The sequence below is a fragment of the Mesoplodon densirostris genome, chromosome 1, assembly GCF_025265405.1.
Source record: "Mesoplodon densirostris isolate mMesDen1 chromosome 1, mMesDen1 primary haplotype, whole genome shotgun sequence".
NCBI classification, from domain to species: domain Eukaryota; kingdom Metazoa; phylum Chordata; class Mammalia; order Artiodactyla; family Ziphiidae; genus Mesoplodon; species Mesoplodon densirostris.
This window is the reverse complement of record NC_082661.1, coordinates 185,820,544-185,834,206: the sequence shown is the minus strand read 5'-3', so window position 1 is coordinate 185,834,206 and position 13,663 is coordinate 185,820,544.

Sequence of the window (13,663 nt, the reverse complement as noted above, 5' to 3'; positions counted from 1 at the left end):
GGCCAATGTGGAGTTTCTGGAGTACATGGAGCAGAATCTGTGCTGAAGGGAGAGGCCCATTAACATTTCCTCATCCACATCCAGTCCACAGGACTACACATTCTCAGAGTATGGTCTGGGGATACCCAGGGGTCCCAAGATCCTTTTGGGCATCCTGAATTCAAAACTTTTTAAGATAATAGTTCTAAGATGTTATCTTCCCTTTTCACTCTCATTCTCTTCTCTCACAAGTGCATGGTGGAGTCTTCCAGAGACTCCATGATGGATGATATAACAGAGGGAATGCAGAAATAGATAGGAGAATCTCCCTATCTTCTATGAAGTCAGACATTAAAGAGATTTACAAATATGTAAAAACAATGTCATTATTTCTTTCTAAGATTTTAGTTTTGAGAAATGTAGTGATTTTTCATATAACATTTTTTATTTATGTTAGCATGTAATTGGTTTGTTATTTCAAAATAGTTAATAAATAAATGTCAAAAACTTCTAATTTTAACCCACAAAGCCGTTTGAGGTCTTCAATAATTTTTAAGAGGAGTCCTGACATTGAAAAGACCCCTGTTATAGGTTTCTTTTTTTTTTTTTTACCATTACTGTAATTTAAAAATTGGAAAAAACATGTGTTTCCATTATATGATCCTAATTCTGTAAAATTGTAGACACATAGATGCATAGGGAAAAGACTGGAAAGAAATACACAGAAACAGTGATCATTTTTGTTAGCAAAATGGATGATTTAAATATGTCTTTTCCAAAGTTTTACAATAAATGTGAATTCTTTTATTATTAAGATAAAATGATACATTTGATACATTTAAAATATAGGACATGCTGATTCTGTGGTGATGCACAGGTGGTAAAGTGAACTAGAATAAACTTGGTTAGACATTTAGAGTTATTTCTAAGTCTACAAAATTTAGTCTTACAAGAAGTCTACAAAATAGAATTCCTCCCAGTTTTCAAGGAGGATAAGTGCTTTCTAACCTCAAGACAGGTTTCATTTTTTTTCTTTTTGGGCCGTGCCATGCAGCTTGTGGGATCTTAGTTCTCTGACCAGTGATCAAACCCGTGCCGCCTGCCATACAAGGTCTCCACTGGGCCTCATCTTTTTTTAAACCTCTATTTTCTTTCAGATCTCTTTCAAAGAATTACCTTGTGAGAAAGTTTCTGCAGGGGACAGGATTGAAAATGAGACAGAAAGTCACAATAAAATGGTAATGTGAATGTGAAGGTAAAACTCTGGGAACCTCCATTTCAGGATTTTCTCTGCTGCAGTGACTTTTAATTACATTCATTCCTATTAAATTGCTTCCACCTGATCTATAGTTAATCAGCATCCTCCTCATGGATTTAATTAAATGCATCCATCTGGTCATTTGTAAACACCACTGGATGATTTCTATTAACTAGGCAGTGGGCTCTGATGCTGAGATTACAAGGCTGAATAATCATGGTCCCTTTCCTCTCTAACAGTTTGTGAGAGAATCAGATGTACATAGAACTAATTAAAGTTTGGTCTGACAAGAAGGATGTACCAAGAACTATGCTATCATATAAAATTTAGAAGTTGGTTTATTTACTCAGCCAGAATTTACTGAGTTCTATCTTTGTGCAAAGTATAGTGAAAGAGGATATAGCCTGGCAAATAATTTTGCTTTCCAGAAGCTTGCATTTCTGTTGGGGAGGCAATAATGCACACACACTTAAGATCAGCAGTGGTAGTTCAAGTCAGTAGGAGACTAAATTTCAACGACTTATAGTAAATAGAGTCATAGGATTTCAAAGAAGAGACCTTCCAAAGGCAGGAGCAGTTTCGAAAATCTAATTGCAAAGCTCTCTGAATGAGCCTTGAAGAGCAGATAGAACCACAGGGCAGAGAGGAGGGACAACATGTCTGAGGGTAGAAGTGGCAAACAGTGTACAATTTTTCTCCTCCTCAGACCTGAAGTCCTCTTTTTACATAAATATTTCCTTTCCTGAAATTAAATTCACTCTGTAACCTACATGCAAACATAATTTAAAAACTAAATTACATTAAATATACATATAATTTCCTTACTGCAATTTAAAGGAGAAGGAAAAGTGTAATAAGCAGTGTGCATTTCAATATATAACACGTGAGCATGACTACACAAGAAGCCAAAATGAGGTAGTCAGATGTTTGTACCTACTTGTAATGACTAAGAATTTAGAAGTAAATGTAAAAGCCATGCTGAATAAGAAGTAGCGGAAAATGAAAGAGCAGAGGTACAGTAGACACTAGAATAAAAACTAGTGTTAGGATAAGTAATGACAGACTAGACCTGTCTATATATGATAAGAGAAAGTGGGAAATAACCTTAACTGCAGTAGGGATAACATGTCAAGACAACTTACAGACTGTTGAAGTGAGAAAATGAGGAAGTATGATCTTGCAAATGAGCTGTACCTTATTTACAAGTGTGTGTCAAAATAATTCCTTGTGTTTCATGGGACAGAGATGAGACAGAATAGTTCAGTAAACAAATTCTATTTTAAAACCACATGTTGAGGTATACATTCTGTCTTGAATATACAAAGGGGCCACAGGGACCATATACTTTGATAGTCAATGGGGAATTAGAGACCTACTGAGAAAATAAATAGTAAATCAAGGGACAATAGAGAAATTTTGTGGCAGATCTCTGGGGACTATAAGGTTGAAAAGAAAGTTAGATTGAAGAACAATGGGCAATTTCAAGAAATTTCAAGTTGTAATTTTTATAACATACATAATAAGAAACCATTATTCCCCAAGGTAAAATGATAGAATTATTAATAAAACGTGGTAAGCTCTTTGCACTTCATGTATCTCAGTTAACATTAATGGTCTCTAAAATCTCCACTGTGAAATATTGGCAAGCAGCAGCTATAAGTATAGATGGTACCACTGTGGACCATTGGCTCAAGTGCCATGAATGGTGCTTGCCTTTAGGGACTTGATTTTCCACAACGGTTAACAACTCTCCGAAAAGTTCGAGCAAAAACAAAGCATAGGGCTTCCCTGGTGGCGCAGTGGTTGGGAGTCCGCCTGCCGATGCAGGGGGCGCGGGTTCGTGCCCCAGTCCAGGAGGGTCCCGCGTGCCGCGGAGCAGCTGGGCCCGTGAGCCATGGCCGCTGAGCCTGCGTGTCCGGAGCCTGTGCTCCGCAACGGGAGAGGCCACAGCGGTGAGAGGCCTGCGTACCACAAAAAACAAAACAAAACAAAACAAAATACTCTTTCCATGATTAAAAGGAAGGTGCAGGCCTGAAATATTCTGTGTATATTAACATTCAAAAAGAGTTGGATCCTAGACTTGGATAAACAAATTGTTTTATTTAACTCCATGAAAGTCTGATGGGCATTTGAAAGGCATGCAAGATGTGACCCAAATCTTTCTCATTTGGCACTTCCCCATGTATTACAGAGCATTTAGCAGCACTGGCCTTTGCCACTGCACATCAATAGCAACTTTAATCATCATGACAGCAAAAAATGCCTGCAAAAATTGTCAGAATACTCCCAAAGGTTTGTCCCATCTCCATTACAAGGTTCTGTTGCTATACAGCAGTGAAAAAGGCTTAGGCTAAGTTCAGTTGCTGCAAAACTAATGCAGTATAGTGGATTTGAAGGAGAGTGAGGACGCCTTCTGTTCAGTAGAGCCAACTGGTAGAGTTTTTTAAATCAAAGCCTTCAGAATTTATTCAAAGTCTTGAGAAGTTACTGGAATGTTCTAATGGCTTAACTTACTCTGAAATTCACACTTCTTTAGTTTTTCATGTTTCATGTAATTTTTATACGGTCATAGCTCAAAAGGATCAAACCCCTTGGGTAAAAAAACAGTGAGTTTGCAAGTTGTATTGACTCAATAGTAGATGTTTAAGCAGAGTCCAAATCCCAACTGTCTGTCATGGCCATTTGTGGTTAAAACATCAATTATAGGGAATGTTTATTTAAGGTATGTCACTCCTGGAATATCATGTCTGCTTACCACATCAAATAGGTAACTACTTGTTATGTAATGAAGGGGGTAAGGGACTTCCCTGTTGGTCCAGAGGTTAAGACTTTGTGCTTCCAAGGCTGGGGGCATGGGTTCAATCCCTGGTTAGGGAACTAAGATCCCACATGCCGTGCAGTGCAGCCAAAAACAAAAACAAAAAAAAGCAAAAATGAAGGGGGTAAGAATAGAGCATCTCTAGAATTTTCATTTCATGGAATTTTATAGTCTTGCAACAATTCAAATCTTGAAATCATGTCTTAAGTTAGGAAAGAATCAAGAACATACCTGACTTTTCTTGGGGCAGCTGACCATATTTTTACACCAGACTGCTCATGGTTTTGGGTCACTTTTCTCCCTTGTGTCTAGGTCTCTTACTTTATGCTGACTGTCTTAGTCTAGGGCAATTTGAAGCTTAAATATTTTAGTATCTTCCAGAGAGTATTGTAGAAAGGTGCCCCTGATTTTCACAGAAACGTTATTTTCATAGCCCAGCATGAATACATACCAGTCATCCTTTCTAGGCAGAGTGGATGTTTTTTCTTGAGTCCTAGGCCCAAGGAATCTTCTGGGACTTGGTAATTTCCTAGAGAAAAGTATAGGACAATTTCAAGGACAGGGATTGTATCTTATTTCTTTTGTATTTCCAGCACCTAGGATGATGTCTAGCACATAATAGGTGTTCAGTAAGTGTCTTTTGATTGAACAAATGAGGGACAAATGTGTAGAATAGTTGCTGTGCTTTGTGATTTTCCAAGGTTTTCCTCAATTTGGTCTTCATCTGTTTATGCTGTCTGGCCAGCAGAGGGAGTCGAAGATGCACCTCAGGATTAGAGATCAATGTGGGGAAAGGAGGAAATTTCTAGCCATAGAAAAGCAACTGTCAAAAAAGGAAACAGATAAAGTTGAAATTGCCAAGAGGGTTTAATTTAAATCTTTCAAGAAAAGATTACTTTTGGAGGGTTAACTCATCTTGATACAATGTGGATAATATATTTGAGGAAAATATCTATTTTTATATGATTTTGAAACACGGAACTACCAAAATGCTTAAAGATGAAAATAAAGATTTTCCAGAACTAACTTTGACTCATGTTTGGCTGTATCTACTTTTGTTTCAGATACCTAATATATAGAATGTAAGCTCCTCAAGGAAAGAGATTTTTGTATTACTTACTAAATTATTTCAAGCAACTATTAGAATACTGCCTGGTACATACAGGTGCTAAATAATTAAACTGTTGAATCAATTAATCAATAGTTAAAATCATACTGTACATACAGTTTGTATTATTTTTATATTTAACATTATATTATCCATCAATGGAAGGATGGATAAAGAAGATGTATATATATGCATAATGTATTTATATATATACACAGACATGCATTATTGTGTGATGAAATATTATTAAACCATGAGAAAGAAGGAAATCCTGTTATTTGTGACAACATGGATGGCCCTTGAGGGCATTATGCTAAGTCAGACAGAGAAAGACAAATACTGCATGGTATCACTTATATGTGGAATCTAAAAAAAATGTCAAATTCATTGAGCAGAAAAGTGGTTGCCAGGGACTGGGTGCTGGTGGGGGAAATAAGGAGATGCTGGTAAAAGGGTACAAACTTTCAGCTATAAGATGAATATGGTCTCAGGATCTAATGTATAGTCATCAATGATGACCATAGTGGATAAGACTGTATTGTATAACTGAAATTTGCTAAGAGAGTAGAACTTAAATATTCTCATAAAAGAAAAAGAAAAAGATAGGATGTGTTAATTAACTGGATAGGGGAATCTAAAAAAATTTTTTTATTGGAGTATAGTTGCTTTACAACGTTGTGTTAGTTTCTGCTGTACAGCAAAATGAATCAGCTATACATATACATATATCTCTTCTTTTTTGGAGTTCCTTCCCATTTAGGTCACCACAGAGCATTGAGTAGAGTTCCCTGTGCTATACAGTAGGTTCTCAATAGTTATCTACTTTATACATAGTAGTGTATGTATGTCAATCCCAATCTCCCAATTCATCCCACTCCCCTTTGGTGTCCATACATTTGTTCTCTACATCTGTGGCTCTATTCTGCTTTGCAAATGAGGTCATGTATACCATTTTTCTAGAGTCCACATATATGCATTAATATACGATATTTGCTTTTTCTTTCTGATTTACTTCACTCTGTGACAGTCTCTAGGTCCATCCACATCTCTACAAATGACCCAATTTTGTTCCTTTTTATGACTGAGTAATATTCCGTTGTATATATGTACCACAACTTCTTTATCCACTCCTCTGCTGATGGACATTTAGTTTGCTTCCATGTCCTGACTCTTATAAATAGTGCTGCAGTGAACATTGGGGTGCACGTGTCTTTTTGAATTATGGTTTTCTCTGGGTACATTCCAGGAGTGGGATGGCTGGATCATATGGTAGTTCTATTTTTAGTTTTTTAAGGAACTTCCATACTGTTCTCCATAGTGGCTGTATCAATTTACATTCCCACTGACAGTGCAAGAGGGTTCCCTTTTCTCCACACCCTCTCCAGCATTTGTTGTTTGTAGATTTTGGGATGATGCCCATTCTAACTGGTGTGAGGTGATATCTCATTGTACTTTTGATTTGCATTTCTCTAATGATTGGTGATGTTGAGCATCTTTTCATGTGCTTCTTGGCCATCTGTATGTCTTCTTTGGAGAAATGTCTATTTAGGTCTTCTGCCCATTTTTGGAATGGGTTGTTTGTTTTTTTGATATTGAGCTGCATGAGCTGTTTGTATATTTTGGGGATTAATCCTTTGTCAGTTGCTTCATTTGCAAATATTTTCTCTTATCCTGAGGATTTTTTCCATCTTGTTTATGGTTTCCTTTGCTGTGCAAAAGCTTTTAAGTTTCATTAGGTCCCATTTGTTTATTTTTGTTTTTATTTTCATTACTGTAGGAGGTGGGTCAAAAAAGATCTTGCTGTGGTTTATGTCAAAGAGTGTTCTTCCTATGTTTTCCTCTAAGAGTTTTGTAGTGTCCAGTCTTACATTTAGGTCTTTAATCCATTTGAGCTTATTTTTGTGTATGGTGTTAGGGAGTGTTCTAATTTCATTCTTTTCCATGTAGCTGTCCACTTTTCCCAGCACCAGTTATTGAAAAGGCTGTCTTTCTCCACTGTATACTCCTGCCTCCTTTGTCATAGATAAGGTGACCATAGGTATGTGGGTTTATCTCTGCACTTTCTATCCTGTACCATTGATCTATATTTCTGTTTCTGTGCCAGTGCCATACTGTCTTGATTACTGTAGCTTTGTAGTATAGTCTGAAGTCAGGGAGCCTGATTCTTCTGGCTCCATTTTTCTTTTGCAAGATTGATTTGGCTATTTTGGGTCTTTTGTGTTTCAATACAAATTGTAAACTTTTTGTTCTAATTCTGTGAAAAATGCCATTGGTAATTTGATAGGGATTGCATTGAATCTGTTGGTTGCTTTGGGTAGCATGGTCATTTTCACAATATTGATTGTTCCAATCCAAGAACATGGTATATCTCTCCATCTATTTGTGTCATCTTTTATTTCTTTCATCAGTATCTTATAGTTTTCTAAGTACAGTTGTTTTGCTTCTTTACATAGGTTTATTCCTAGGTATTTTATTCTTTTTGTTGCAATGGTAAATGGGATTGTTTCTTTAATTTCTCTTTCTGATCTTTCATTGTTAATGAGTAGGAATGGAAGAGATTTCTCTGCAATAATTTTGTATCCTGCAAATTTACCAAATTCATTGATTAGCTCTAGTAGTTTTCTGGTGTCATCTTTAGGATATTCTATGTATAGTATCATGTCATCTGCAAACAGTGACAGTTTTACTTCTTCTTTTCCAATTTGTATTCCTTTTATTTCTTTTTCTTCTCTGATTGCCATGGCTACTTCCAAAACTATGTTGAAGAGTAGTGGTGCAAGTGGACATCCTTGTCTTGTTCCTGATCTTAGAAGAAATGCTTTCAGTTTTTCACCATTGAGAATGATGTTTACTGTGGGTTTGTCATATATGGCCTTATTATGTTGAGGTTGGTTTCCTCTAGGTGCACTTTCTGGAGAGTTTTTATCATAAATCGGTGTTGAATTTTGTCAAAAGCTTTTTCTGCATCTATTGAGATGATCATACGGTTTTTATTCTTCAATTTGTTAATATGGTGTATCACATTGATTGACTTGTGTATATTGAAGAATCCTTGCATCCCTGAGATAAATGTTGTTGGATTCCATTTGCTAGTATTTTGCTGAGGATTTTTCATCTATGTTCATCAGTGATATTGGCCTGTAATTTTCTTTATTTGTGATATCTTTGTATGGTTTTGGTATCAGGGTGATGCTGGCCTTGTAGAATGAGCTTGGGAGTGTTCCTCTCTCTTCAGTTTTTTGGAAGAGTTTGAGAAAGATAGGTGTTAGCTCTTTAAATATTTGATAGAATTTGCCTGTGAAACCTTCTGGTCCCAGACTTTTGTTTGATGGAAGATTTTAAATCACAGTTTCAATTTCATTACTTGTGATTGGTCTGTTCATATTTTCTATTTCCTCCTAATTCAGTCTTGGAAGTTTGAGCCTTTCTAAGAATTTTTCCATTTCTTCCAGGTTGTCCATTTTATTGGCATATAGTTTGCTTGCAGTAGTCTTCTAATGATCCTTTGTATTTCTATGGTGTCAGTTGTAACCTCTCCTTTTTCATTTCTAATTTTATTGATTTGAGTCCTCTCCCTTTTTTTCTTGATGAGTCTGAGATTTTGATTTAATTGTTCTGGAATGGAATCTGGGCATAGATATTTTGTAAAGTTTGCCAGGAAATTTTAATGTACAGCCAGGACTTGGATGCACTGCTCTAAGTTACATAGCCAAAGTACTTTCCAAAATGTTGTACTGATTTATATCAGAATGTTATATACAGCACACAGCTGTTTTCACCAGCACTGATCATTATGTTTACAGTTTGAGTGGTCAAAGTGTGGTCCTAAGGCTCAGCAACATTGACATTGCTCAGAGATTATGAGAAATGCAGTATCCCTCTGGTCCTTTCTTTGCCCCATTGAATCAGGATCTAAGTTTTAACAAGATCCTCTGGTGATTTGAACGCACATTAAAGTTTGAGAACAGCTGATGTAAAATACCTTAATTTGATAAGGCAAAAACAATATATTTTTATTTGAACTTGCAGTGGTTCAACTTTTGAAGTTAAACTGCCATTTTTGGTTCTTGTTTTAGAATTGTCCATTTCCATCCTTTGCCTGTTTTAAAATTAGGGCTATTTTCTGAGATGTTTTGAAGATTTGAAAAACCTGATGGGTTTAAAAAGGAACATGAATGAACTATGAAATAGAGATCTATTGATACTGAAGTTTAAATCTGTCTAGAAGCAAATGACACAAAAGAGAGATGGGGAGAATGTTTTGAACAAAGGAATAATATTTAAACTGATCCTTATTTAGGGCTCTTAGCATTTATATCTCCTTTCTTGGCATTTATGAAATGCCCATTCATTCATTCATTCAGTACATTTTCTGACTGTCCCTATATAATACCGTGTACTAGTGCTATGGATCTCTGTGGCCATAAAGAAGCCTGTTTGCTCATCTTTGGGCCTTACAATCAATTTGGTGTGGTCACATGTGTGCAAGGTTATCTAATGATAAAAATTTTGTTGATTATGGTTGATTGAGTACTAACTGTATGGCTTAGATATTGGGCTCATCTAGACATTAGAAAATGGGTAGTGGAAGGAATGGAACTCATATCCATTGAATGCTTACCCTGTATGTGTTCCATCTTATTCAATTCCCATGATAACTCTGTAAGGTAGTCAGGACATTTGGATCATAAATCATGTGAAGAGTGATTGTTATTAGTGACAAATCAAATAAAATTTATTTGGGGGAGGAGGGGGACAACTTTTCCTTACAGAAGAACTAGTAAATGTAGAAAGAATGAGGGAAATAGTAAATTACCATCAGAATGCCACAGTAATCACTGCTGCAGGCAAGATCTACAGATGAATGCTAAAATTAATGGTCAAAAATTTAAGGATAAACAGAATATTTGCATAGCCAAAAATTATCTCTCCCAAATATTTATTTAGTCCAAAGAGAAACATAGTAAATTTATAGTGGAAAAACCTAGCAGATATCACTTCAACATCACATAAGACATAAATGATACCATTTATCCCCTGAGGAAGGGCACATCACCTCTGTGGAATGCTTCCTCAAAATTTATAACCTCAGTCTAATTATGAGAAAACATTGGAAAAATTCAGATTAGGATAGTCTACAAAACACCTGATCAGTACTCTTCAAAAATGTCAAGGTCATTAAAGACAAGGAGAGACTGAGGGATTGTCACCAATTGGAAGTGGCTAAGGAAATATGACAACGAAATGAAGTGTGGGATCATGAATTACATCCTGGAACACAAAAAGAATAGTAGAGGAAAAACTGGTGAAACCCACTTAAAGTCTGTAGGTTAGTTAATAATACTGTGCTAATGTAAATTTCTTAGTTTTGATAATTATACCATAATTATGTGAGACGTTAACATTATGGGAAGTTGGTTGAAGAGTATATGGAAGTTCACTGTACTATCTTTGCAATGCTTTTATAAGTTTTAAATTATTTCCAAATAAGAAGTTAAAACATAAAAAACTTTTTATACTATCAAGGAAAAAGTCTGTGCCTCTTCGTCTTGATTCAGCCCTCAACATAGGACTGCGATCTTAACCATCTTCAAGAAAAAGAAGAAATAAAAAAATATAAATGTAATTAGGTTTTCCTTTTGTAAAGAGTGACCATTTCATTCCAGAATCCAGAAGTATTGGCTGTATAGAGCCACTTCTTCACTGTCAGAGGGTCTGAAAAGCATTGCTCCTGTGAGATGAAAATTACATATTATACAGAATCATAGGCACTTCTGAAACTTCTCTTCACAATCAATAAAGTTTCATCTTGGTCATCATGTATCCCAGCCTGCTTATTTTCACTTTGTAATTAAAAAAGAAGATGGAAATAACAGTATATGTTTATATGTTACTTTATATTTTGCAAAGGAGTTTTAAATTTGTTTCACTTTATCTTCACCAACCCTATGAGACAGGATAGTTATTCTTAGCAGCCTTGTTTGGTGATTTCAAAATATATGTTCTGAGATATTCATTATGTTCCAAGGACACAGTTATTGGTTGGTACTCTTTTCTACCTCCCTGAAACTTTCCTACACTCTCTGAAAGTGAAAGTGGAAAGTCAAATTCTCTTGTCCTTACAGGTCAGAAAACAGGGTAATACTTATAATGTAATTAATAATAATAATAATAATAAACCCAGCCTTTATTGCATTCTTAAAATATGCTAAAGAATTTGCCAAGTATTTTCTAAACATATAATCTCATTTAATCTTTTTTACAATTTTACAAGGGGGTTGAAGCAGACATGGAGAGGATTGGCATCTGATTGGATGTGATGGACAGAAGAGGGAAGCATGAAGCGTTATGATGATTTAAACTTTGGTGATGTGGCATGTAGTGGGACTACTAACAAAAATAGAGGGTGCAAAAAGAGGAACATAAGGGAAGATGATTTCATTTTTGAGTATGTTGTGTGTATCATCGACCCTACAGTATGACTCCTATTTGGCTTCTTTAAAGCACTTAGAATAATTTGTGAAGGCTAAAAAAAAATTTAAATGTGCATTTTATTATAGTGGTTCAGAGACTGAGATTTGATCAGATATGAGAATGTAAGCTCATAACTTTCAGCAGACTCTTCCAGTAGCCACTTGCTTGGCACGGTGTGCAAGCTTCTCTAAGCAAGTTTCTGGAAATTGCACTGGTACAGCAATGCAATTTCTGGGGAGACATTCCTTTGAAAAGCCCATCAGACTACAATTACAGTGTGTGGGGCAGACGGGGCATGGAGGGGTTAAATGTTTGACAATTAACTATGAGAAGCTTGCTGACACAAAGTCTGATTTGAACAGAGATTTAAAAAAAATACGTCTACAGGTATTATCATACATGGGTTTTTCCTCTCTGTAACCCCACAACTACATCCCTTGGAGTGAGGAGAGACACTGCATTATTAAGCAGTCTTACATAAGCTGATCAAACACACACAACACCCACAGGAATGTACAAAACAGTCTTTCAAGTCAGAGACAATTTCTTCAACCCACACAACTCCACGAGACCCAAGGATTCAGTCATCCTCACCACTTACTCACAGACAAGAGACCCTTCATCTCTCATAGAAATATAGAAGCATAGTTTATGCTTGTATGTTGCTTTACACTTTGTAGGAGAAAAAACAAATCTTCCCTTGAACTTATATCTTTTCCATGGCCTCTGGATTCGTTTAATCTAGGGTCCCACTCTTTCTTGTTCCAGGTTTCCAGAGCAAGTTGATTCCACACTGGATGCGGCTCATGAGGGGGTCTCGTCCCATGGGTGGAGCATCTACCAGCCGGTCAGACCTTCACACTGCTAAGATGGACCACCTCTTAGCCGGTCTTGCATTTCATATAATCCCTAAAACCACTCTCTTCTCTTCCTTTACTTACCTTTCTTCTCCACCAAATGCCTCCCCCTCCCCTGTTACCCTTGGTAGGCATGTCACAGTGATGGGGAAGGATGAAGGATAACATACTAAATCATCTCATTGATACAAATTTTCAGGTAGGGAAAAGGAGGAAAAGAGACTTCCAGTGATAGGAATTTCCAACGTCACTTCTCACACAGACAGGTCAACAGAGATCATTAAAGATTTCTTACTGTAAAAAAATTCCTTTAAAAATTTAGGGAATTAGGTTGTATAAATTATGGTTAATCGATGAAGTAGAACACAATTTAAACATTAAAATTGTTTAAGCAAAATAATGACAGGAGAAAATACTTATGGTATAGAGTTAAGTGGAAAAAGCATGTTACATAACAGTATATGTTACTGCAGAATAAGCTCAACTCTGAAAAAAATACATAAAATATGCACAGAAAAACATGACTAGGAAGTATTTATCGAAGGGTGAAGGTTAGTAACATATGAATGGTGGGATTTGAGTGACTAATTTTCTTTTTTATAATTTTCTGCATTAAAAATTTTTTCTATCTGCTTCTACTTTAAAAAGCAAAGTCATAATAATCAGCTGGTGACTGGCTGAAAGTCTCATTATTTGATAAACAGCACCAGCTCCAAAAATAGTGGATATTTTTATAGTCCTCGTATAATAATGTGTTTTACTTTTTAAATGGAAACATGTATACATATTCAAAGTAAGCAGAATAACTTGTGTAATATTTTGGAGTCTAGCATACACATATACAAATATACTCACACACCCTCCATATCAGAGTCTTGTTCAGTTTTTCTTTATTCATGACAAAAGGGGACCATTAACATTTAATTTTTGAGAATTCCAGATGTATCGTATTTTTAACGAATAATCACTTCTTATTTGATATATGGTGACATGAGGTATCATGTGGGGTTGTTCCTAAATTAACAGAATCGGCAACCAAGCCCCAGTTGAGAACAGGGATGAGTATCCACACTCCTAGTTTTGGGGGTGAGAATCCACATTCTTAGTTTCGGGGGTGAGTGTCTACATCAGGTGTTGGGACTGGCCACTTCGTTGAGCATCATACACCT